Genomic DNA, 25,904 nt, shown 5'->3' on the forward strand with positions numbered 1-25,904 from the left:
ACAACAAGGAAAACCAGTGAAAGTTGTTTCTCTGTGTGTACTTCGTAATACTCTAGTATATCTACTATCGTCTGTGTATTATTTTTAATTTGCCGTCCTGGCAGGAATCCACTTTGGTCCAAATGTATATGTTTGTTCAAAATCACCTTTAGTCTTTCCGCAATTATTGACATAAATAATTTGTAATCAGAATTCAATAGAGAGATAGGCCTATAATTTTGTATTAATTGTGGGTCTGAATCCTCCTTATGGATCAATGTAATTAGAGCTTCTGACCAGGATTTGGGTGTTTTTGTCTCTTGCAATACTTCATTAAATATTCCTAACATAAGTTCTCCAGTCTGTTCTATCATATTTTTTGTACAGTTCAATTGGTAATCCATCTGGGCCTGGGGTCTTATTATTTTTTTGTTTTTTCATTGCCATTCCAAATTCAGTTTCAGAGATTGGTCTATTCAATGTCTCTTTCTGTTCCTCTGTCAACTTGCAAACATTTCTTTGAGAGGAATAAATTTTAGATGGTTGATTCCAGAAGGAATATTGGTGAACTGGGAAGAACAAAGATACAGACTAGATTCAGTAGAGAAAGCAGTGTTATTTTATAAACAATACATAGCTGTCCAAGAGGAAGGAAGGTTGAGGGGGAAAAAGGGGATGAACAACAGGAGGAGAACAGCCAAGAGAGACAACAAAAGAACAAGAAGAGAGAGCGTTAAGAGAAGGAGCAAGGGTGAAAGAAGTTAAGGAACTAAGGGAGATAAGAATGACTAGATCAACAAAGCAAATAAATAAATAAGAAATGGAAGAAGAAATTAAAATAATATCATTGAATATAAATGGATTAAATTCGGCAATAAAGAGAAGAAAAATGTTTAATAAATTAGAGAAGTTAAAATTAGAAATTATATGTTTACAAGAAGTGCATATTAGAAAGCGAATAAAACTAGGGACATTGTATACAACTTTGGCTGGTCAAAGCAAAAGACGAGTAGCATTTTACATCAAACAGACAATACAATCCAAACAAATATATGAGGATGAGGAAGGAAGAGTATTAATGGTAGAAATTGTAATGAACTATAAAAAATATTACTTGTGGGTATATATGCTCCAAATGAAAATCATAGAAAAGAAGATACATCATTGCAAAATGTATGGGACACTAGCAAAGCATATATAAGGGGTTTGGCAATGACATATGCAGGAAAAAGAAACAAAGAGGACAGACAAACTCAAAAGAAGTTGGAGCAGGAATATAAGAAGTTAGAGAAAGAATTGCAAAAAATCCACAAGACAAAAAAATTAAAAACCTAATGGAATTGGGAAAACATAAATTGAATTTAATAGAAAATGAAGACCTGGCAAGGAAAATAAAAGCATCAAAGCAAAACTTTTTTGAAAATGCAAATAAACCAGGAAGGTGGATGGCATACAAGATGAAGAAGGAAAAAGAAAGGAAACTGATAACTCAATTATTAGATCAAGGGGGAAAGATATGTTACCGAAATGAGGAAAAGAAAAAGATAATTGAGAAATATTATAAGAAATTATATTAACAAGAGCAGATAGCAGAAGAAAAGATAGAACAATATTTGGAAAAGGTAATGACCCCTAAAATATCAGAACAATTTAAAAAGGCATTAGAAGAAAGAATAACAATGATGGAATTGATGGAGAGAATTAAAAGGCAGAAGAATGGAAAAACCCCAGGACCAGATGGGCTACCAGCAGTAGTATATAAAAAGTTGCAAGATGTACTAAGTAATATATTGTTACAAGTATGCAATGATTTATTAATAGAAGCCAAGGCACCGAACTCATGGATGGAGGCATATATAACTCTTATACCAAAAGAAGAAACAGATTTACATCAAATAAAGAATTATAGACCAATTTCACTATTAAATGCAGATTATAAAATATTTGCATCAATTATGGCAGAAAGATTGAAGAGGCTGTTAAATGAATTTATACACCCAGACCAAAATGGTTTTTTGCCTAAAAGACAAATTAGAGACAATATAAGAATTATTTTGGATACATTGGAATATTATGAGGCACATTCAGAGAAACAAATGGCATTGTTATTTTTAGATGTGCAGAAAGCATTTGATAATGTGAATTGGCAATTTATGATTTTACAATTACAAAAGATGGATTTTGGGGACAGATTTATCAATATGGTTAAGACTCTATATAAAGACCGATCGGCTAAAGTAATAATAAATGGTGAAATGACAGAGAAAGTAGATATAAGAAAAGGAACCAGACAAGGATGTCCATTATCTCCACTATTATTTATTCTGACCCTAGAAATTTTAAACAGGAAAATAAGACAAGACAAAGAAATAAAGGGATGAGAATTAAAAAAGTAGAGTATAAGCTACAAGCATTTGCAGATGATTTAGTATTCATTATTGAAGAACCAATAGAAACGGGTCCAAAGTTAATTGAGCAAATAGAGGAATATGGAAAAGTAGCTGGATTGAAAATAAATAAAGATAAAACAAAAATTATAGTTAAAAATATGAGAGAAAAACTGTGGTATTCAGGAAACCAGCATTTATCTTATTAAGAATGAAAAGACAGAGACTATGAACATGCAAGACAGGATTTTTATTATAACTTTGCAAAGTGACTTCTCTCTCACAGGAAGAGAAAAGTAATTAAGCCTTCTTCTTACAGATCTTATATACAATTTTCAGGATACACAGGTCTGATACAACAGGATACAACAGGATGTAAGTATGTCCCTAGAGTCCAGTTTCAAATCTTATATAACATATTTAGCACATGTTCTGCCCCCGGAAAATCCCCACCTTTCCAGTAAAAAATACCCTACACAAAGATATTGCTTATTTATTTATTTATTTATTTGATTTGATTTCTATACCGCCCTACTCCCGAAGGACTCAGGGCGGTGCACAGCCAAACAATAAAACACATACATACAAAATTTAAAAGTAGAATAAAATCAAATTAAATAATTTTGGCCCCGACAAATTTAAAACCCCAAACTTTTAAAACCAATTTAAAATTGAATGTATAAAATACTAAAAGATATTTAAAAATTAAAAATCTTTTATAAAAGAGGGAGAAAATTAGGCCAGGCCCGCCTGGTGAAATAGTAAGGTCTTTAAAGTGCGGCGGAAGGTGCGCAGATCCGTGATCCTCCGTATCTCTGGGGGGAGCTCGTTCCAGATAGTATGCTTGTGATATCATTTTATGCGTACTTTCCCTTATTAATGAGGGCACGTTGACCCAGAAGATTTCCTGCAAAACAAGCATATTCTAAGAACATACATCAGCATTTAAGAACATACACAGGAATTACACAGTTCCTTCTCTCATGTTCCTAAATCTTATTATGTTCTTTTAGCTAAATTATATAATCAGGTTATACAAGGTAAAATAAGGCACTTAAAATGGCGTAGCTCAGGTTATACTTTTTACAGGAATAATCCTTATTCTCTCAAAAACAAAAGAAGCAATTAATGGAGAAGATACATATTCAAATAGTGAAAAAAGTGAAATATCTGGTTATCCAATTAACCTCAAGATGTATTACAGTGAAGGAAGATAACTATTATAAATTAAGAAATCAATTGAAACAGATTTGGAAAAATGGAAAAATTTACAATTATCTTTAATGGGGAGAATAACGTTAATCAAAATGAATGTATTGCCAAGATTGTTGTTTCTTTTTCAAACAATTCTGATAAAGTTGGAGAAAAAATACTTTGAAAGTTTGAATAAAATGATGTGGAAACACATATGGCAAGGGAAAAAAAGCGAGAATTAACCTTAAATTGCTTCAAGACTCCAGGTTTAGAGGAGGATTTGGTCTACCAAATTGGGAATTGTATCATCAAGCGGTGATGTTAACTTGGATTAAAGAATGGATCTTATTGAGAAATACAAGACTATTGACTTTGGAAGAACATGACCTACAACTAGGATGGCATGCTTTCTTATAGTATGGAAAAAATCGGATTCACGGATATTTCCAGAGACATTGTGTAAGGAATGACTTGTTGGTAGTATGGGAAAGAGTGAAAGAAAAACATTATATGGAAGTAGCAATGTGGCTTTCAACAATAGAAGCGTTGACACACCCAAATATGATTAACATGGACAAGATTGTAAGATATAAAGACATTTTAACAGAGAAGGGAGAATTAAAACAGAAACAAGATTTAGAAAAACAAGGGATTGAGACTGACTGGTATACACGGCTGCAGATACAATCAAGATATGATAAAGACTTGAAACAATATGGTTTTAATTTGGGGGAATCAGAGTTGGATCAGATAATGATTGGAAAGGATGAAAAAATGATTAAAAGACTGTATAATTATTTGTTGCAAATTAGATTGGAAGATGAAGAGGTAAAAGAGACAATGATAACATGGGCGAAAAATTTTGGATGTGCAATAGAATTAGAGAAATGGCAACAACTATGGGAAAGGAATTATAAATTGACAATGTCAACTGCACATAAAGAAAATCTATATAAAATGTTTTATAGGTGGCATATGCCACCAGAAAGATTAGCAAAGAAGTTTAAGGATAAATCAGCCAAATGTTGGAAATATTTGCATTTGCCGGGATCATACTATCATATGTGGTGGTCATGTTTAGAAGCAAAAAATTATTGGTCTAGAATACAGAAATGGTTGGAAGAAATATTACATAAATCTATAGAAATAAAACCAGAGGTTTTTTTTATTGGGTATTCTCCCAGAGAGATATAGTAAAGATGTGTATTTAACTATACATCTAATAACAGCAGCAAGAATTGTGTTTGCACAAAATTGGAAGACAGAAAAAAATCCGTCAGAAGGTGAAGTAATAAAAAAGATTTTAGACTGTGTGGAAATGAATAGATTAACTCTAAGAATAAGAGATAAAGAGTAATCAGTGTATTTCAAGACATGGGGAAGATTTTATATATGGTTAGAAAAGAAACATAAAGATAAGAGGATAGATAAATGATTTAGATAATAGAAAGTTAAACGAGGGAGAGGATAAAAAAGAAATAGAAACTCAGATGACACCAGAGTAAATTTCATTTCATTTCATTTATTAAATTTTTATACCGCCCTTCTCCCGAAGGACTCAGGGCGGTGTACAGCCATATTAAAACAACATATACCCACAAAATTTAAAAACAATTTAAAATATATTTAAAAATTTGGCCCTTATATTAAAAACTACAAACGAAATGAGAAAGGGGGATGGGAGGGGGGAAAAGAAAGAAGATAATAAGAATAAGTGTACAATTATGATGATAATAGTGATAGAATAAGTCTGAAAAGAAATTGAAAGAAAGTATATACTATTAGAATACAGGAGTTGTTCGGATACCAAACAAGGAGAATATTCCACAGCAAAGAAGATAGAAAGGAGAGAGGAGTAGAGGGTAGGAAGAGGAGAGGGAGGGAGGGAGAGGAATGGAAGAAAGGGAAAAGGAGAGGAAGGAAGGGTAGGGGATAGGAGTAGGAGAGAAGGTGAGAAGGGGGAAAAGAAGAGAGGAGTGCGGGAAAGGAAGGGGAAGTAGGATGAGGTAGGAGAGGAGGGAAGAGAAAGTAGGAGAGGAGAGGAGGGAGGGAAGGGAAAGAGGAGAAGAAAAAGAAGAAGGGTTGTTGCAAAATGAGGGAAGAAAGAGTAGAAGAGCAACTCCGAATGTAATTAAAATGCTTTATTTTAATGCTATGTAGGATTCATTATGTATAAGAAAATGTACATTTTATATTATGTGTATAAGAAATAAAACTGAAAAACTTTTCCAAAAAAAGAGAGATCCCTATAATTTGGAGAAGTGTCTAAGTTTTTTTTTTAAATCACTCCTTAGAAAAGCAGGATGGCATGAGATAAAAGATAGCTGTGTCCTCTTACTAGATTCAACAGAAGTGAGAATCTGGTAACTAAAAAATCATATTGACATTAATTTTAAAAATAAAAATGTAATGTAATGTCAGGTATTTAGTTATTTGAATATCCTCATATTTACAGCCTTCTTACTCTGAAATTGTGCCTCTGAGATGTGAAAAATGAAAAACCTGTCATTTGTCTAGTTATATTGTGTAGTGATTTTGAAATGCATAGTGCCTATTATGTACAAAATGACAATATTGAAATGTTTAACAAGATACTGTGGTAAGACACCTCCCCTTTGCTTCATCCCTCTTTTACAGCTCCAGAAATAGTCTGAAGTTTAAGAAAGGAATTCACCAATAAGTGGGAGAGCGATCTCCACTTCTGCCTCCAGAAACAGCCTCAAGCAAACAGCCTGAATGAAACTAAGTTTCATTCATAGAAACAATGTTTCATTCATAAAACCAGACCTCCCCCATTAACTCAGAAAGTACAGCACCAGCAGTACAATAGAAGCAAGCCGAAAGTGATTAAATCAAACTGATAGGATTAGACCAGGGGTGTCAAACTCAAGGCCCGTGGGCCGAATCCGGCCTGTGGGGTGCTTAGATCTGGCCCACAGAGCTGCCCTGGAAACAGCAAAAGACCAGCCTGCAGTGCCTCTGCCAGTGAAAACTGTCACAAGTAAATGCCTTATTCTCAAATGAGGAAAATGTATATTCACAGAATATCAGGGGTTAACTTATATCTCCTTCTTAATGTATTCATATGTAACCACTCCCATCCATTACTCCGCCTCAATGATATAAAAGGGGCTGTATGGACCTCCCATGTGCTTCTATCTACGATCATTCAGAGAATATAGAATGCCTACTGTAAATAAATAGTGCTTTGTTTAAATACTTCGTTCCTGAATCATTTATTGAGTCTGATCCTCAAAATTACGCAACAATCTGGTAGCAGAGGATGGTTGGACTGACTCAATAAAAAACTAGATATGCCTAAGAGAGAAAACTCCAGAAACAAAAGAGAAAGACCCAACACCAGGGCACACAATAAAGAGATGGAAACGGATCAAGAAATGATCGATGAATCCACAACTATAATAACAAAAGAATCTGAAGACTGCGCTACAGACAACGAAGAGATAATCGATGAAACTGATGACCAAGAAGAGAACGAGATAGAAAACAACGAACTCAGATCAGAGATACTGAGACTATTGAAAAGCCAAAAAGATGACGAAAATCTCATCGCGAACCTCCAAGACATCATAAAAAACAGCGGAGCAGCGAGAGAAAAACACATCGTAACAGATGAATCTAAAGAACTAAAAATGGTGAGCGAATTGCCTGTAGATAAGAATATAACGAAAAGGAAGACTAACGGTCCCGCACAAAATTTTGAATGGCAGCCATCTTGGTTTCAACAGACCACTAAGATGAGTGAAGCAGAGCCAATCAGAAAACAGAATTCAAAATGTCTGTCGCGAAAAGCCCTACATAGTGTAAAAAGTAAAAAAGAAAAAATCTACTCTTCAGAAGTATCTGATACAGACATCGAAGAAACTTCAATCGAACTACAAATAGAATCAGCAATGAAAACTCTATTTGCAACATTTGGCCCGAATTTAAAAATTACAAAAGAATCAACGAAAGCTGGCGATCAAAGAATAAAGAAAAGACAAGCAAGCAAGCAAACGTCTCGGAATCTACCCGCTTCTATCCAAACGGTGAGAACACCAACGCCTGAGCCCAGGGAACCCTGTAAATACTCCCCCATGCCGCAGACGATTCCAGGGGCCAGAGACCTCAACAGGAACAACCTCAGCGAAAAGAAGCAAGCGCCAGTCGTCACCTGGACACCCAAGATCGAACCGGAGACCGAGTCATCGGAGGAAGAACACTACGAGGGAGCTACAGCAACGAGAACCTCTCCCGACAGCTTCAGAAGCGAAATGAGCAACGCGCATGCGCAAACACACGCAGACAACTACGGAGGACATGAAGAACAGAGAGAACCATTCAGACTCGTTGCGAGCATACCCACACCATTCTGCAACTATCAACATTTACAAGATCATGGACAACCTCCAGTTGTAAGTAATGGAACAAATAATATTGGGAACTTGCCCAATGATTTCCCAAAACTGAGAATAGATGGTATTAATTTACAGGAATGGTGTCAACAACTTCAGGTTGTTTTTCTAAAAGAAAACTTATTATTTTTTATAACTAACCCCCCCAAAAGGCCTTGGACTCTAAAATTGGACTGCCTGCACCACAGAGCATTCTACTTATTAATATCTAGTATATCTCCTGCTATGTATCATAGTATTAAGCATAACTTGACTGTCTCAGAGATTATTCACTGCATGTTTAAATTGTTTCATAGTGAAAGTGTAGAAACCACTACAAGAATGTCTAAAGATTTCTTCTCAGCTAGGATAAAACCTGGGGTTACTATAAGTGAACATTTGATATCTATAAACAAAATCAGAGCAGAGCTGCATTTAAGGGGAAAAATAATTTCAGATCAAACAATGAAAAGTGTTATCATTAATTCATTAGACCCATCGTGGGATAACTACATATCACATTTAGATACAATTAATTTGGGATACTTATCCATAGAAAATTTATCAAATAAGCTAATAGCTGAAGATAATTTAAGAAGAAGCCGCTGTAATACACACATAGAACATAGACAAAGTAAGAGAGTAGTATTTCAAGAAAAATATCGAGAATCTATTGAATGTTATAATTGTGGATCCAAAGAACACTGTAGAAGAGATTGTCCTAAATTTCTTAGAGAAAGACAAAAACATGACTATAGAAGCAGATATCATAACAGACAATTGTCTATTGATAGACATAGATATAGAAACTCACCTAATTTTAGAGAGCGTAGAGGGGGCAGAGATAATTCAAGAGATAGGAAGTCTGGATCATTAAATGGATTAGATAAACATAATATAACTAACATACAGGATTCAAGGGATAATGCTTGGCTCATTGATTCTGGGGCAACTAATCACACAACACATGACAAAAAAATATTATCTTCCTTTATAGAAGATAAATTTGTAATTAAGGTAGCCAATCAAGAAAAAGTCCAAGTTATTGGTAGAGGAAATGTAAACTTACCCGGTCTAGGGAAAATAGAGGGGGTATTATTAATACCAGAAATACCTCATAACATACTTAGTGCAATAAAACTAAGTAAAGACTCTGACATAAATATAGTATTCTCAAAAGGAAAAGCAACACTAGAGAAAAACAAAACAAATTTGGGTAGTGTGGTTATCAAAGGGGGTCTACCATATTTGGTCATAGAAGAAAAATGGCTACACAATATTGATTCAAACATGGAAGATGACACTAACATAGAAAATGAAGACAATAGCAATAGTGATAATGAGGAACATGAAACAAATCATAATCACAAAAACACATCTATTAATGACACACTCAATAACAAAAAACCTACGATTGGAAAACCAATCCACGATGAATGTGCACATATATTACATAGAAAATTGGGACATGCTAGTTTTCCTGTAGTACAAAAAATGATTGAACATGCTGAAGGTGTTAAAATAAAAAATTGTAAAAATTATTTGGAATGCTCAGTATGTAAGTCCTCAAAACTCAGAACTAATCCCAAGCCAAAAAAGGCAACAAGATCAACTAATCACATTTTTGATCTGGTACATATGGATCTAGTTGGTCCATTAACCCCATCAATCACATATAGAAAACGATATTTTCTAACTATTGTAGATGACTATAGTCGTTATGGATTTGTCTATACTTTGAAACACAAAGATGAAACATTTCAAAAATTTAAAGAGTTTTACAAATGTGTAGAAACACAGCATAATATTAAAATAAAACAAATCATGACAGACAGGGGATCTGAATTCATGTCAAAAGAATTCTCCCAATGGCTAAAAAACAAAGGAATGCTACACTTCACATCTAGCCCCTTCTCTGCATTCCAAAATGGAGTGGTAGAAAGAAAGAACTCGACACTACAAACCATGATTAGATGTACATTAGAAGATGCTGGCTTAGGAAAACAATTCTGGTCAGAAGCATTACTATATTCCAATTATACTCAAAACAGAACTTGGTCCAGCATCGTAAACAAAACACCATATGAACTAATGTATAATAGAAAACCCAAAATAACACACATGCACATATTTGGAGTCACAGCGGATGTACACATACCAAAACAATTGAGGCGTAAAGGAGAGAACGTATCCAGCAGACTTAGATTCATGGGATACGAAACAGGCACAAAAGGGTACAGATTTATTGATAATAACAACAAATTCATAATTTCTAGAACAGCTGTATTTCATGAACAGGCCAATTGGTCTAAAATACATCTTAATGAGATATTCCCAACTACAAAAACAGACACTGAACATCAAGACAAAATAGACAGAGAAGAACTCAATCACAATGCACATGAAAACAAAAATAAAACATGGACAAATAGTCACCCCAGAATAAAAACAGATTCATTAACAAAAAAGGAGGCAAGATATCTACACGATAACGATAGCAAACCAGAAAAAACAATCAGATGTAACAGAAATCAGGTGCCAAGTAAATACAAGGATTACATAATGTACATGAATAATGAAACATCAACACCTAACACATACGAGGAAGTATTAAAGCTCCCCATTGAAGAAAGAAAAAAATGGGAATTAGCCATGGCCAAAGAGATGGACAGTTTGCGAGAATTAAATGTATTTACTCCTACTCCTGCACCTAAGGACAAAACTATTATAGGCACCAGGTGGATATTCAAAATTAAAAATCTGGAAGAAGGCAACACATTATATAAAGCTAGATTAGTTGCACAAGGTTATGCTCAAAAGTATCCTGAGGATTACACAGACACATACTCTCCCACAGTAAGGACTGAGAGTGTTAAGACAGCTTTAGTTATAGCATCTGCACTTAATCTTGATGTCTTTCAATATGACATACAGACCGCGTATTTACACGCAAAGCTTGATAAAGAGATATATGTAAGAGCACCTCATAGCCAATACACAAACAAAAATGAAACTTGGTTATTGAATAAAAGTTTGTACGGACTAAAGCAATCTGGCAAACGTTGGTATGAATGTTTAGTCAACGTACTCAAAACTATGAATTTCAATGCCACAACTGCAGACAATTGTTTCTTTGTTAAAAAGGAAGGTGACTCATTAGAATTTGTGTTAATTTATGTGGATGATATTTTATATATCGGTAAACATAAAGAGAAAAGAGATACATTTGTAACAAAACTAAATGAACATTTTTCTTTAAAATCATTGGGAAAAGTAAACAAATATCTTGGAGTTCAAATCAGTAAAACCAAAAAAGGATTTAAACTTTCTCAAAAAGATAAAATTATAGAACTCCTGAACAAATGTAATTTGAATGATGCCAAAACTTGTGATACTCCAATGCAGGCCGATTTCTTAAGAAACATGGATGAATCATCCCCTGAATTTAAAGATAATACACTTTACAGATCAGTTATTGGTTCCCTTTTGTATATATCTAATTGGACTAGACCTGATATTGCTTTACCCCTTAATCTGTTATCCAGATATGTTGGTAAACCCTTAATGTATCACTGGGAAGCCATTAAATGAATATTAAGGTATTTAAAGCACAGCTTAGACTTCTGCCTACTACTGGAACCCAATAATATTAAAGAGCCCATCCTCACTTGTTACGCTGATGCGGATTGGGCAGGTGATACTAAATGCAGAAAAAGCACCTCAGGTTATATATTCTTTCTTAATAATTGTCCAGTCTACTGGTATACTGGAAAAACAAGATTTAGTAGCCACATCAACAACCGAGGCAGAATATGTTTGTTTGTCTAAAGCCTCTAATAATCTTGTATGGTTTAATGATTTATTATCAGATGTTTGGAAAAATCCTTCATTACCATTTATCATACATGAAGATAACAAAGCTGCTATTGAGATATCTAGATCTGATGCTATTGGTCAAAGATCCAGACATATAGATATCAAATTCAAACACGTAAGACAATTATCTCAAGATGGATTTATTAAAGCCGTTCACTGCGAAACCTCAGAACAAATAGCTGACATATTGACTAAGCCTTTACCATCTAAACAACACAAATATTTAACTTCTAAACTACAAGTTTTATATTGTTCTGAATCTGAATGCAATTATTGTTGTATATCGAATCGGCATTTAGAGGGGGATTTGTCACAAGTAAATGCCTTATTCTCAAATGAGGAAAATGTATATTCACAGAATATCAGGGGTTAACTTATATCTCCTTCTTAATGTATTCATATGTAACCACTCCCATCCATTACTCCGCCTCAATGATATAAAAGGGGCTGTATGGACCTCCCATGTGCTTCTATCTACGATCATTCAGAGAATATAGAATGCCTACTGTAAATAAATAGTGCTTTGTTTAAATACTTCGTTCCTGAATCATTTATTGAGTCTGATCCTCAAAATTACGCAACAAAAACGGAGCTTGTTGGGAGAATATAGGGGTACCCTGATATCCTTCAGTTTGGACCTGAAGGTGGCACCAATAAGAATGAAACCGAGGAGGGTGCCATTTGCACTAAAGCCCAAGGTTGACGAACAACTAGATAAATTGATTCAGCAAGGCATACTGGAACCAGTGGACCATGCCAAGTGGGAGACCCCTATCGTGACGCCAGTGAAACCAGACGGGTTGGTCAGAATTTGCGCGGATTATAAATGTATGTTGAATAGGGCTCTTCAACATAATGCTTATCCATTACCAGTGGTGCAGCACTTGTTACATTCGTTGGGGGGGCGGGGGGGTTAAGATCTTTGCAAAGTTAGATCTTGCCCAAGCGTATCAGCAGCTCCCTGTAGATGATGCCACTGACGAAGCCCAAACAATCATAATGCATCAGGGGGTGTTTTGTTGCCGCCGCCTACATTTTGGGGTGAGCATAGCCCCAGGGTTGTTTCAAAGCCTGATGGAATGTTCGTTATATGGCATCCCTGGGGTTGTGCCCTATTTCGATGACGTGCTCATCTCTGCTACCAATAAAACGGAATTATTTGAACGACTATGACTAGTGCTACAAAGATTTCAAGAGGCTGGACTAAAGGTAAAGGAAGAAAAGTGTAAAGTAGCAGTAAATCAAGTTGAGTTTCTGGGATACCTGGTTGATGCGTCCGGATTGCACCCCACCAAGGAGAAAGTACAAGCAATCCAGGCTGCGCCAACACCAAGGAATAAGATGGAACTCCAGGCCTTTTTAGGGCTCCTCAATTTCTATAGTGTGTTTTTGCGACAAAAGGCATCTGTCGCTGAACCACTACGACTATTGGGGAAAAAGGTGCCGTGGGTATGGGGGCGCAGAGAAGCAGCTGCATTTGTGGGGGTAAAAAGATTAATTTCCTTGGATAGCATCTTAGTTCAGTTTAATGAATGTCTGCCGTTAGTCCTGACATGTGATGCATCCCGGTTTGGAGTCAGGGGAGTTTTGAGTCATCGCTTTCCAGACAATCATGAGGCTCCAATAGCATTCTTTTCCAGGACATTATCTGTCGAGAGAAACTACAGCCAACTTGATAAAGAGGTGTTGGCTGCAGTGGCTGGAATTAAGAGATTTCACAAATATGTTTATGGAAGGAGATTTGATTTAGTGACAGATCATAAGCCACTTTTGGGACTAATCGCGGGGGACCGGCAAACACCGCAGGTCCTCTCCCTAAGAATGACGCGTTGGACAGAGTTCTTAGCAGCATATAGTTATTGACCTATACATCGACCCGGCATAGAATTTTTATTTATTTATTTATTTATTTATTTATTTATTTATTTATTTATTTATTTAAATAACTGGGCCATGCTGATGGCCTAAGCAGAAGTGGCAACCCAGTTGAGAAAAGACTGAACGACCATGCAAGTGTTAAACTGGGTGTGGAGGGGATGGCCTAAAGAGACAGGGAGTGTAGAGTTTAAGCCATTCCGGGCAAGGCAATACGAACTTTCAGTGCAGAAGGGTTGCCTATTGTGGGGGAATCGGGTAGTGATACCCTCAAGGCTAAGGAAATCATTATTACAGACTCTACACGAAGGCCACCCCGGAATTTTAAGGATGAAGGCGTTGGCCCATAGTTATCTGTGGTGGCCAAATATAGATAGAGATATTGCGGAGTGGGTGGTGTTGTGTCAAGCATGCCAGGAATCGAGACTGGCACCTCCTGCAGCACCACCATGGGACTGGGAAACACCAAAAGGCTCCTGGTCTAGAATACATCTTGATTTTGCAGAGCCGATAAAGGGGTTGTCCTTCCTAATTGTTGTGGGTGCCTATTCCAAATGGCTGGAGGTGGCCATAATGAGGTCAACCACGACGGACGCTGCTGTTAGAGTATTAAACAAAATGTTTGTGACACATGGGTTGCCAGACGTGTTGGTATCGGACAATGGGCCGCAATTTACGGCAACGGCATTCAAGGTATTCCTAGTAAACCGAGGAATACATCACGCCCTGGTCGCACCATTTCACCCTGCGAGTAATGGGCAGGCGAAGTGAATGGTGCAAACGACGAAAGAGGCCTTGACTCGAATGGGTCCAGGGGACTATCAGAAGAAACTTGATAAGTATTTGTTCAACCAACATGCCACTCCCTGTGTAGCCACTGGAAAGACCCCAGCCGAATTACTTATGGGTCACCGGCTGAGAACAAATTTAGATAGAATACACCCCGATTATTTGACAGAAACCCTCACAGACTGGAAAAGTACAGTCAGAACCTTTGAGCAAGGTGATCTAGTATACGCCCGGAATTATACTGGTCAACCCATATGGGTGCCGGCACAGATTACAGATGTTACGGGTCCCCATTCGTACCAGGTGGAGCTCAAAGATGGGCGCCTGTGGCGCCGACATATCGATCAGCTTCGGAGCCGAGTGAGGGAGACAGCTGTTAGGGAGCTGAAAGAAATAAACTGGGGTGGGAATTCAGAAGAGCGAGAGGGACAACAATGCAGTGAAAGGGTATCTGAAGGGCTGAGGCCAGTGCAGAATGAAACACCTGTTATTGAGGGTCCATTGCCGCGGAGCTTGTCTCGCTTTTCCCCATCTCCAACTGAGGGATATGTTCAGGGGGGCCCCCAGAGAGTATTTGTAAGCCATCTGATGTAGTTGAAGAATTGTTGAGAATGCAGTTGATGTGTGAGGGCCCAACCAAAATATAGGAGAGCCGCCAGTCGACGTGAAGCCGCCGTAGACCAATGTATCTGGATGATTATGTTTGTGGTATACAAAGTTTCCCAGAGGAAGGGGAAGGGGTGTTTATCCACGCAGGCGTGAGCAGAGACTTTCCTTCTGCCACGCAGGTGCAGGGCATATTTTAAATTTATTGGTTAAAGGCTGACAGTTTTCCTTTAAAAGGGGGTGTCAGCCGGAAATTGCATCTTGGTTTTACTGAGTCATTATCTGCAATAAACATTGCTGCTGGAAGTTTGGCTTCCCGTCTGTGTTCCTACTCCCACACATTCCAACTCTCCCTGCTAGAGAGCAAAGGAAACGAAGGAGATGAAGAAAACGCAGGCAGAAACGAGGCTGTAGAGCCAGACTACATGTAAGGTTAGAAAAAAATCCTCACAAGCCTGCACTGCCAAGTCTTTTTGTATCAAATGTTAGATCTCTCCCTAATAAGATTGAGGAGCTGGAACTTACTATCTCTCTGCAGAAAAGCATTTGGGACTGCTGTGTTATGGTCTTTACAGAGACGTGGCTTGACCCTACCATTCCAGGGGAGGCTATTGAATTACAAGGACACTCAGTTTACAGAGCAGATAGAACCATGGTCTCCAGGAAGAGCAGAGTTTAAGAGTTTAAGAGTTTATTGGATTTCTATACCGCCCTTCTCCCAGGGGACTCAGGGCGGTGTACAGCCACATTAAAACACATGAATTTATAAAATTTAAAACCAATTAAAACAAATATATACAATTTAGCCCTCAATTAAAACACACATACACCCACTTAAAATTCATATTAGGCCAGTCCGGCTTGCTGAAACAGGAAGGTCTTTAGGGCATGGCGAAAAGTACGCAGGTCGGGGCTAAGACGAAGCTCTAGGGGCAGCTCATTCCAAAGGGCTGGTGCCCCCACAGAGAAGGCCGTCCCCCTGGGTGTCGCCAGTTGGCATTGTTTGGCCGACGGCAACCCGAGGAGCCCCTCTCTATGGGAGCGTATTGGCCGGTGGGAGGTTGTTGATGGCAGAAGGTGGTCTCGTATGTATCCCAGTCCTAAGCCATGGAGCACTTTAAAGGTGGTGACCAGTAATCATACTGAGCATGCGCGAAGATGGCGGCTCGTAGGTGAAGCTCCGATGCCTCGGAGGAGAAGTAGGGCTTACTGAGGACTTTCGGGGGGCCGAATATCAGCTGTTGGCCCCCGCCCAGCAAGAGGAATGTGTGGGCGGCCTGTCGCGAGCTTTTGAGCTCCCCTGGATGATCGGCGTGGGCGGCTGGAGCCGAAAAACGCCACGAGGCTATGGTGGCGGTGAACGGGAGGCTGGAGCAAGGTCGGGGCGGTGCCGGGTTGCCTTGGCGTCCCCCCCCAGCGGCGCCCCCCCCAGCGGCGCCCTCCCAGTGTTGGCAGGAGCGGGGAGGGGTGTGGGGAGACAGCGGCTCGTTGGAGCGTCCCCCCCGGAAAAGCACCCCGATATGGTTCCCAGCTGTCAGCAGCGGCCGCGACGGTTGGAGCGGCGGCTGCGGCGGCTGGGGATGAAACGACGGCCGCTGGGGCGGTGCTGGGTGGAACGGCGCTATCCTGGCTGTTCTCAGACCGACTTTAGACCTTTTTACCAGGGTCGGTTATTTACTGCGGAGGGAGGAAGGGAAGAATGCAGTCTAACTGGTTGCTGACTTCTGAAGACCCCTGAAGACCGGGGCTTAAAGGGGATTAGAAGACCCTATGGAGACTGGGGGTTTGGCAAAGTTGGGCGACTGGCCTGCCTCCCCCTGGCCTGTATCCATTTTCCCCTCCCCGCCGCGGCCTGGTTATGGGCGTGGGCGGGGCCGTGGCCATTTGATCTGGACCTTATCTGCACCGGCACTGGACTGCATTGGACTTATTGGACCCCTGACCTGACCTGACTATAATTGACCCCCGGTTTCCGGCTATATCATCAGTCCCAGTCACATTTACAATGCCTTGCTGTGAGGAGAGGCTTAAGCCTGGGTGTGGTCACCGAGGGAGTCACCTTGCTGTTATTGCCACTGAATTAGACCTGTCGATACCAGCCGCCGTGAGAGGCTGGCTTGGTCATTGTTTTCTCAGGACATCAGCTTGAGACTCCTCTCCACTGCCGTGAGAGGACAGTGGAGCCCCGGTTCTGATCCGCGCCAAAATGGTGAACTGTCTCTCCTGGACTTTTAAATGTACCATCATTGAATCCTTAGCCTGACTCTATTTCCCCAGGCGAACTTGCAGGAATGTATTCACCGGCTGAGCTCTTTGCCTTGCGAGACTCCCCCCTCTCGCAAGCCTGGCCTTCCATGTTATCGAAGGCCTACCTCGATGAAGGGCTTTGGAACCCAGAGAGGTGGCATGTCGCGAAGAGGGGGTTGAGGGGTTTTTTATATAAAGTGTTAGCAAATGTCTTAAGGGGTTCCGGGGGGGGGGAGGGTTGGATCAGAAGTAAGGCCGTGGGTATGGGGGATAACCCACTAAGGGGAGGGCCAGGTAAGGCTGTGGAGCACGGCATGGGGGGTGGGGGGCCCGGGGTCGAGAGGGGGGATAAAGTTCATCCAGATAAGGTTTTTACCATCAGTACTGTGGGTGGGAGGGGTAGATATGGCGGGAGCAGGGGGCCATATCGTGTTAGGGGAGCGCACGCCCGCTGTCTTCGAGCGGTGGCACGCTCCGGCCCCCAAAGCTCCACTCGTTTTCCAGGTGGCGCAGATCCTCAGGGCCCTGGCCTCCGTCTGATGTTATGCAATGCCAGGTCTGTAGTAAATAAAGCCCCCCTCATTTGTGATCTTGTTCAGGAGGGGGGAGCGGACCTGGCAGGTATTACGGAAACCTGGTTGGGCCAAGAGGGGGGGGTCCCTCTTGTTGAAATGTGCCCACCAGGTTTCCGCGCATTCCATCAGCCGAGGTTGCAGGGTAGGGGCGGGGGGGGTAGCGGTTATTATTAACGAAGGTCTGAGACCGAGGGAGGCCACTGTTCCTCAGACGGCCGGCTGTGAATCCCTCCTTGTGAAATGGGGCCACGGGGTTCAGATGGGTTTGCTGATCACATACCTGGCTCCCTGCCATGTGGCAGCAGCCCTGCCTGAGCTACTCAGTGTCATCGCCACGGTGGCGGTTGAGACCCCTAGGCTTATGGTCATGGGGGATTTCAACTTGCCGTCCGTTGGTGAGGCATCTGAGGTGGCTCGGGAGTTCATGGCTTCCATGACAGCCATGGACCTGACCCAGTTAATTCATGGCCCTACCCACACGGGGGGAAACACGCTGGATCTGGTTTTTGTCTCTGGACAGTGGTTGAGTGATCTCGAGATAGGGGATATAGTCACCGAGCCCTTGTCATGGTCTGATCACTCTCTCCTTCGTCTCGACCTTCGAACCGCTACACCCCACCGCAGGGAGGCGGAGCCGGTAAGATGGTTCCACCCCAAGCGCCTGATGGAACCGGATAGGTTCCAGATGGAGCTTGGGCCATTCCCTGAGGCTCTGGCACATGCCTCGACTGGAGACCTAGTGGCCGCCTGGGATAGGGCGGCCGCTGGAGCTCTGGATCGGGTCGTGCCTTTGCAGCCTCTGACCCGGTGCCGATCTCATTTAGCTCCTTGGTTCACTGAGGAGCTGAGGGAGTTGAAGCGCCGGAAAAGACGCCTAGAGAGTAGTTGGAGGGCCAGTCTTTCTGAATCTGACCGGACACTGGTAAGAGCTCATATTAGGAATTACCTAGTGGCGATAAAAGCAGCGAAATGTAGCTATTTTGCTGCTCTTATTGCGTCATCAGATAATCGCCCGGCCGCCCTGTTTAGGGTGACCCGCTCCCTGCTCCACCAGGAAGCGCGGGAGGACCCCTTGGAGGGTAGAGCCGAGGATTTTGTTCAATATCTGTATGACAAAATCGCTCAGATTCGGGAAGATCTGGACTCCGACTGGATAGTCTCAGGGGGGGGGACTGGGGCAGGTCTTGAGAATGTTATCTGGGATGAGTTTGATCCTGTGACCCCTGAGGACGTGGACAGGATTCTGGGTAGACTGAACGCGACCACTTGTTTATTGGACCCGTGTCCCTCCTGGTTAGTGCTGGCTTCTCGGGAGGTGACACGAGGCTGGTTCCAGGGGATTATAAATGCTTCGCTGGGTGAGGGTGTCTTTCCTGCCGCCTTGAAAGAGGCGGTGGTGAGGCCTCTCCTCAAGAAGCCTTCCCTGGACTCGGCAATGTTGGTAAATTATCGTCCGGTCTCCAACCTTCGTTTTGTGGCGAAGGTTGTTGAGAGTGTGGTTGCGCAACAGCTCCCCCAGCACCTGGATGAAACGACGTATCTGGATCCGTTCCAGTCGGGCTTCAGGCCCGGGTACAGCATGGAAATGGCATTGGTCGCGTTGGTTGATGATCTCTGGAGGGCTCGGGACAGGGGGTGCTCCTCTGTCCTGGTCCTGTTAGATCTCTCAGCGGCTTTTGATACCATCGACCATGGTATCATGCTGCACCGGTTGGAAGAGTTAGGGGTGGGAGGCACTGTGTTGCGGTGGTTCTCCTTTCTCTCTGACCGGTCGCAGTCTGTGTTGACAGGGGGACAGAGGTCGACCCCGAGGCCCCTCATATGTGGGGTGCCGCAAGGGTCGGTCCTCTCACCTCTCCTGTTCAACATTTATGTGAAGCCGCTGGGCGAGATCATCCGTGGTTTCGGGGTGGAGTACCATCAGTACGCTGATGACACCCAGCTGTACATCTCCACCCCGGATCACCCCAACGATGCCCTTGAAGTGATGTCCCGGTGCCTGGAGGCCGTACGGATCTGGATGGGGAGGAACAGGCTCAGGCTCAACCCATCCAAGACCGAGTGGCTGTGGTTTCCGACGTCCCGATATAGCCAGTTGACGCCATCACTGACTATTGGGGGCGAATCATTGGCCCCCACGGAGAGGGCTCGCAACTTGGGTGTCCTCCTGGATTCACGGCTGTCTTTAGAAGAGCACTTGACGGCCGTGACCGGGAGGATTTTTTATCAGGTCCGCCTGATTCGCCAGTTGCGTCCCTTTCTGGATCGGGACTCATTACGCACGGTCACTCATGCCCTCGTCACCTCCCGCCTGGACTATTGTAATGCTCTCTACATGGGGCTCCCCTTGAGGAGCACCCGGAGGCTCCAACTGGCGCAGAGTGCGGCCGCGCGGGTGGTAATGGGAGCGACATGGCGCTCCCATGTAACACCTCTCCTGCGCGAGCTGCACTGGCTCCCGGTGGTCTTCCGGGTGCGCTTCAAGGTTTTGGTTACCACCTTTAAAGCGCTCCATGGCTTAGGGCCTGGTTATTTACGGGACCGCCTACTACCACCAATAGCCTCCCACCGGCCAGTACGCTCTCATAGAGAGGGACTCCTCCGGGTGCCGTCAGCCAAACAGTGTCGACTGGCGGCCCCTAGGGGGAGAGCCTTCTCTGTGGGGGCACCTACCATCTGGAATGAGCTCCCCCCGGAGATACGGAGGATCCCGGATCTGCGCTCCTTCCGCCGTGCTGTGAAGACCTTTTTATTCCATCAAGCGGGCTTGGCCTGATCTCTTCCCTTTTTAAATATGTAAATTTTAATCTGTTTTTAAATTATTGGGGTATTTTAATTTGTCTGGGCCAAAAAGTTTAATTTGATTTTATCGGGTTTTTAAATTTTGTGTATTTATGTATTTTATTGTTGGCTGTTCACCGCCCTGAGTCCTTCGGGAGTAGGGCGGTATACAAATCAAATAAACTAACTAACTAAACTAACTAACCAACACCTTGAATCTCACTTTGAAGACCAACGGGAGCCAGTGCAGCTCACACTGAGTCGCACCCATAACCACCCGCGCAGCCACATTCTGGACCAGCTGGAGCCTCCGAGTGCTCTTCAAGGGGAGCCCCATGTAGAAAGCATTGCAGTAGTCCAGACGGGATGTGACGAGGGCATGAGTGACTGTGCGCAGGGCATCCTGGTCCAGAAAGGGGTGCAACTGGTGCATCAGGCGAACCTGATAGAAAGCTCCCCTGGCCATGGTTGTCATGTGCTCTTCCAAAGACAGCCGTGCATCCAGGAGAACACCCAAGTTGCGAGCCCTCTCTGTGGGGGCCAAGATCTCACCCCCAATATTCAGCGATGGCACCAGCTGACTATACCGGGACGCCGGAAGCCACAGCCACTCAGTCTTGGAGGGATTGAGTTTGAGCCTGTTTCTCCCCATCCAGATCCACACGGCCTCCAGGCACCGGGACATCACGTCAAGGGCATCATTGGGGTGGTTCGGAGTGGAGATGTACAGCTGAGTGTCGTCAGCGTACTGATGGAATCTCACTCCGAAACCACAGATGATCTCGCCCAGCGGCTTCCCATAAATGTTGAACAGAAGAGGCGAGAGGACAGACCCTTGCGGTACCCCACACACAAGGCTCCTCAAGGTCGACCTCTGCCCCCCTGCCAACACAAACTGTGTGCGGTTGGAGAGGAAGGAGGAGAACCACCGCAACACGGTGCCCCCCACTCCTAACCCCTCCAATCGTCGCAGCATGATACCATGGTCGATGGTATCAAAAAGCCGCTGAGAGATCTAATAGGACCAGGACAGAGGAACAACCCCTGTCCTGAGCCCTCCAGAGATCATCAACCAATGCGACCAATGCCGTTTCCGTGCTGTGCCCTGGCCTGAAGCCCGACTGGAACGGGTCTAGATAATCGGCTTCATCCAGGTACTGGGGCAGTTGTCGCACTACCACACTCTCAACAACCTTCGCCACGAAGCGAAGGTTGGAGACTGGGCGATAATTCGCTAATGTAGCCGGGTCCAGGGAAGGCTTCTTGAGGAGAGGCCTCACCACCGCCTCTTTCAAAGAGGAGGGGAAGTAACCCTCACTCAAAGAAGCGTTAATAATCCCCTGGAGCCAACCTCGTGTAACCTTCCGGGAGGCCAGCACCAACCAGGAGGGACACGGATCCAACAAACATGTGGCAGTGCTAAGCCTCCCCAGAATCCTGTCCATGTCCTCGGGAGTCACAGGGTCAAACCACTCCCAGATAACATTCTCAAGATTCACCTCCATCACTCCATCTGGATCTACCCAATCAGAGTCCAGACCTTCCCGAATCTGAGTGACTTTGTCATGTAGGAATTGCACAAAATCCTCAGCACCGCCCTGCAAGGGGTCTTCCCTCGCTCCCAGGTGAAGGAGGGAGTGGGTCACCCTAAACAGGGCTGCTGGGCGGTTCTCTGCAGACCCGATAAGAGTGGAAAATAGTTAAATTTCACTGCTTTTATCGCCACTAGGTAGATCTTAATATGAGACCTCACCAGTGTTCGGTCAGATTCGGAGCGACTGGCCCTCCAATCACTCTCCAGGCATCTTTTCCGGCGCTTCATCTCTCTCAGCTCCTCGGAGAACCAGGGAGCCAATTGAGATCAGCACCGGGTCAGAGGCCGCAAAGGCATGACACGATCCAAAGCTCCGGCGGCCGCTCTATCCCAGGCAGCCACCTGCTCTTCAGTCGTGCCATGAGCCAGAGTCTCAGGGAATGGCCCAAGCTCCGTCAGGAACCTATCCGGGTCCATCAGGCGCCTGGGACGGAACCACCTGGTCGGTTCCGTCTCCCTGAGGCGAGGTGTAGCGGTTCGAAAGTCCATGCGAAGGAGGGAGTGATCAGAACATGACAAGGGTTCGATGACTAAATCCCCTCTTTCCAGATCACTCTGCCACTGACCAGAGACAAAAATCAAGTCCAGAGTGTGTCCCCCCATGTGAGTAGGGCCTTGAACTACTTGGCTCAGGTCCAAGGCCGTCATGGAAGCCAAGAACTCCCGATCTGCCTTAGACGTTTCACCGACAGATGGCAGGTTGAAATCCCCCATAACCATAAGCCTGGGGGTATCAACCACCACCCTGGCTATCACGTCAGGCAGCTCGGACAGGGCCGCTGCCATTCAGCAGGGAGCCAAGTACGTAAGCAGCAGGCCCATCTGCACCCCACGACCCCACTTCACAAGGAGGGACTCACATCCGGCTATCTGAGGTACAGTGGTCTCCCTCGGACATAGACTTTCTTTAATAATAACCACCACCACCCCGCCCTTACCCTTGACCCTCGGCTGATGAAACGCCCGGAAACCCGGTGGGCACATTTCAGTCAGGGGCACCCCCCCTTCTGGGCCCAACCAGGTCTCCGTAATACCCGCCAGATCCGCTCCCCCCTCCTGAATAAGATCGTAGATGAGGGGGACCTTATTTACCACGGATCTGGCATTGCACAACATCAGCCGAAGGCCCAGGCCCTGAGAGTCTGTGCTACCTGGGGAACGAGTAAAGCCTTGGGGACCGGAGTGCGCAATCACACGAAGATAGCGAGAGCGCACTCCCATAACATGATATGGCCCCCTGCTTCCACCATATCTGCCCCTCCCACCCAGGAGGAGGGGGACTTTGTGTTTACATAAATAACAACTGGAGCACAAATGTTAAAATAATGGACACTCACTGTTCTCCTGATTTGGAATACTTGGCAGTGAAATGCCGCCCCTTTTATCTGCCTCGTGAGTTTAACATTGTAATAACACCTGCAGTATATATACCTCCTGATGCTAACACGACCACAGCCATGAGTCACCTGTTAACTGCTATTAGCAAACAGCAACAGGCCTACCCGGATGGAGTGCTGGTGGTTGCTGGTGATTTCAATCAAGCCAATTTAAAGACTGTCCTCCCTAAGTTCTATCAGTACATAGACTGTCCCACTAGAGGGAAAAATACCTTGGATCAGGTATATAGTAACATCATGCCTTTACCCCACCTGGGACAGTCAGATCATATATCTGTGTTCTTGATCCCATCATATAGACCTCTTGTCAACAGAATTAGACCATCGATTAGAGAAATACAAGTGTGGCCAGTGGGTGCATTGGAGCAACTTCAAGATTGCTTTGGGAGCACTGATTGGGCACTGTTTGAGGAGGACAATATTGATACTTACACTTCAACAGTACTGTTTTATATTAAAAGCTGCATTGATGTTGTCACTACCACCAGACAAGTGCCAGTCCCTAAGCAGACAGTAGTGGTATCCCTTAATGATTATTATTTTATTATTTTATTATTAATTTAATTTGTATACCGCCCTTCTCCCAGAAGGGACTCAGGGCGGTGAACAGCCAAAATTAAAAAACATACAAATGCAAAAGTTAAGATAATTAAAAGAATTAAATCATTGGCTACCCAAATTTAAAACCCCAAATCCATAAAATTTAAAATCCCAATTAAAAAACCATTTAGGCTAGGCCGGCTTGATGAAATAAAAACGTCTTCAGGGCTTTACGGAAGGTCCGGAGGTCCGGGATCAATCGTATTCCAGGAGGCAGCTCATTCCACAGGGCGGGTGCCCCCACAGAGAAGGCTCGCCCCCTGGGGGCCGCCAGCCAACATTGCCTGACCGACGGCACCCCGAGGAGGCCCTCTCTGTGAGAGCGTATTGGCCGGTGGGAGGTTATCGGTAGCAGCAGGCGGTCTCGCAAATACCCTGGCCCTAAGCCATGGAGCGCTTTAAAGATGAGAACCAACACCTTAAAGCGCACCCGGAAGACCACCGGGAGCCAATGCAGCTCGCGCAGGAGAGGTGTTACGTGGGAGCGCCACGTCGCTCCCATAATCACCCGCGCGGCCGCATTCTGCACCAGCTGGAGCCTCCGGGTGCTCCTCAGGGGGAGCCCCATGTAGAGAGCGTTACAGTAGTCCAGGCGTGACGTAACCAAGGCATGAGTGACTGTGCACAAGGAGTCCCGATCCAGAAAGGGGCGCAACTGGCATATCAGGCGAACCTGATAAAAAGCCCCCCTGGCCACGGCCGTCATATGCTCTTCTAAAGACAGCCGTGTGTCCAGGAGGACGCCCAAGTTGCGAGCCCCCTCTGTGGGGGTCAGTGACTCGCCCCCAATAGCCAGAGATGGCACCAGCTGGCTATACCGGGACGCCGGCATCCACAGCCACTCGGTCTTGGAAGGGTTAAGCCGAAGCCTGTTCCTCCCCATCCAGACCCGCACGGCCTCCAGACACTGGGACATCACTTCGAGGGCATCATTGGGGTGGTCTGGGGTGGAAATGTACAGCTGAGTGTCATCAGCGTACAGATGGCATCGCACCCCAAAACCACGGATGATCTCACCCAGCGGCTTCACATAAATGTTGAACAGGAGCGGCGAGAGGACCGACCCTTGCGGCACCCCGCAAGCAAGGCGCCTCGAGGTCGACCTCTGCCCCCCTGCCAACACAGACTGCGACCGGTCAGAGAGATAGGAGGAGAACCACCACAACACGGTGCCTCCCACCCCCAGTCCCTCCAGCCGGCGCAGCATGATACCATGGTCGATGGTATCAAAAGCCGCTGAGAGGTCTAACAGGACCAGAACAGAGGAACAACCCCTGTCCCGAGCCCTCCAGAGATCATCCACCAATGCGACCAATGCCGTCTCCGTGCTGTACCCAGGCCTGAAGCCGGACTGGCACGGATCTAGATAGACGGTTTCATCCAGGAACTGTGGGAGCTGTCGCGCAACCACACTCTCCACAACCTTTGCAACAAAGCGAAGGTTGGAGACCGGACGATAGTTTGCCAAAACGGCCGGGTCCAGAGAAGGCTTTTTGAGGAGGGGCCTCACCACCGCCTCTTTCAAGGCGGGAGGCAAGAAACCCTCTCTCAGAGAAGCATTTATAATCCTCTGGAGCCAGCCACGTGGATTATAGTCCAGTAGCTTTAAC

This window comes from Pituophis catenifer, unplaced genomic scaffold (assembly GCF_029215685.1).
Source record: "Pituophis catenifer annectens isolate HBS135680 unplaced genomic scaffold, rPitCat1.0.hap2 SCAF_5, whole genome shotgun sequence".
Lineage (NCBI taxonomy): Eukaryota > Metazoa > Chordata > Lepidosauria > Squamata > Colubridae > Pituophis > Pituophis catenifer.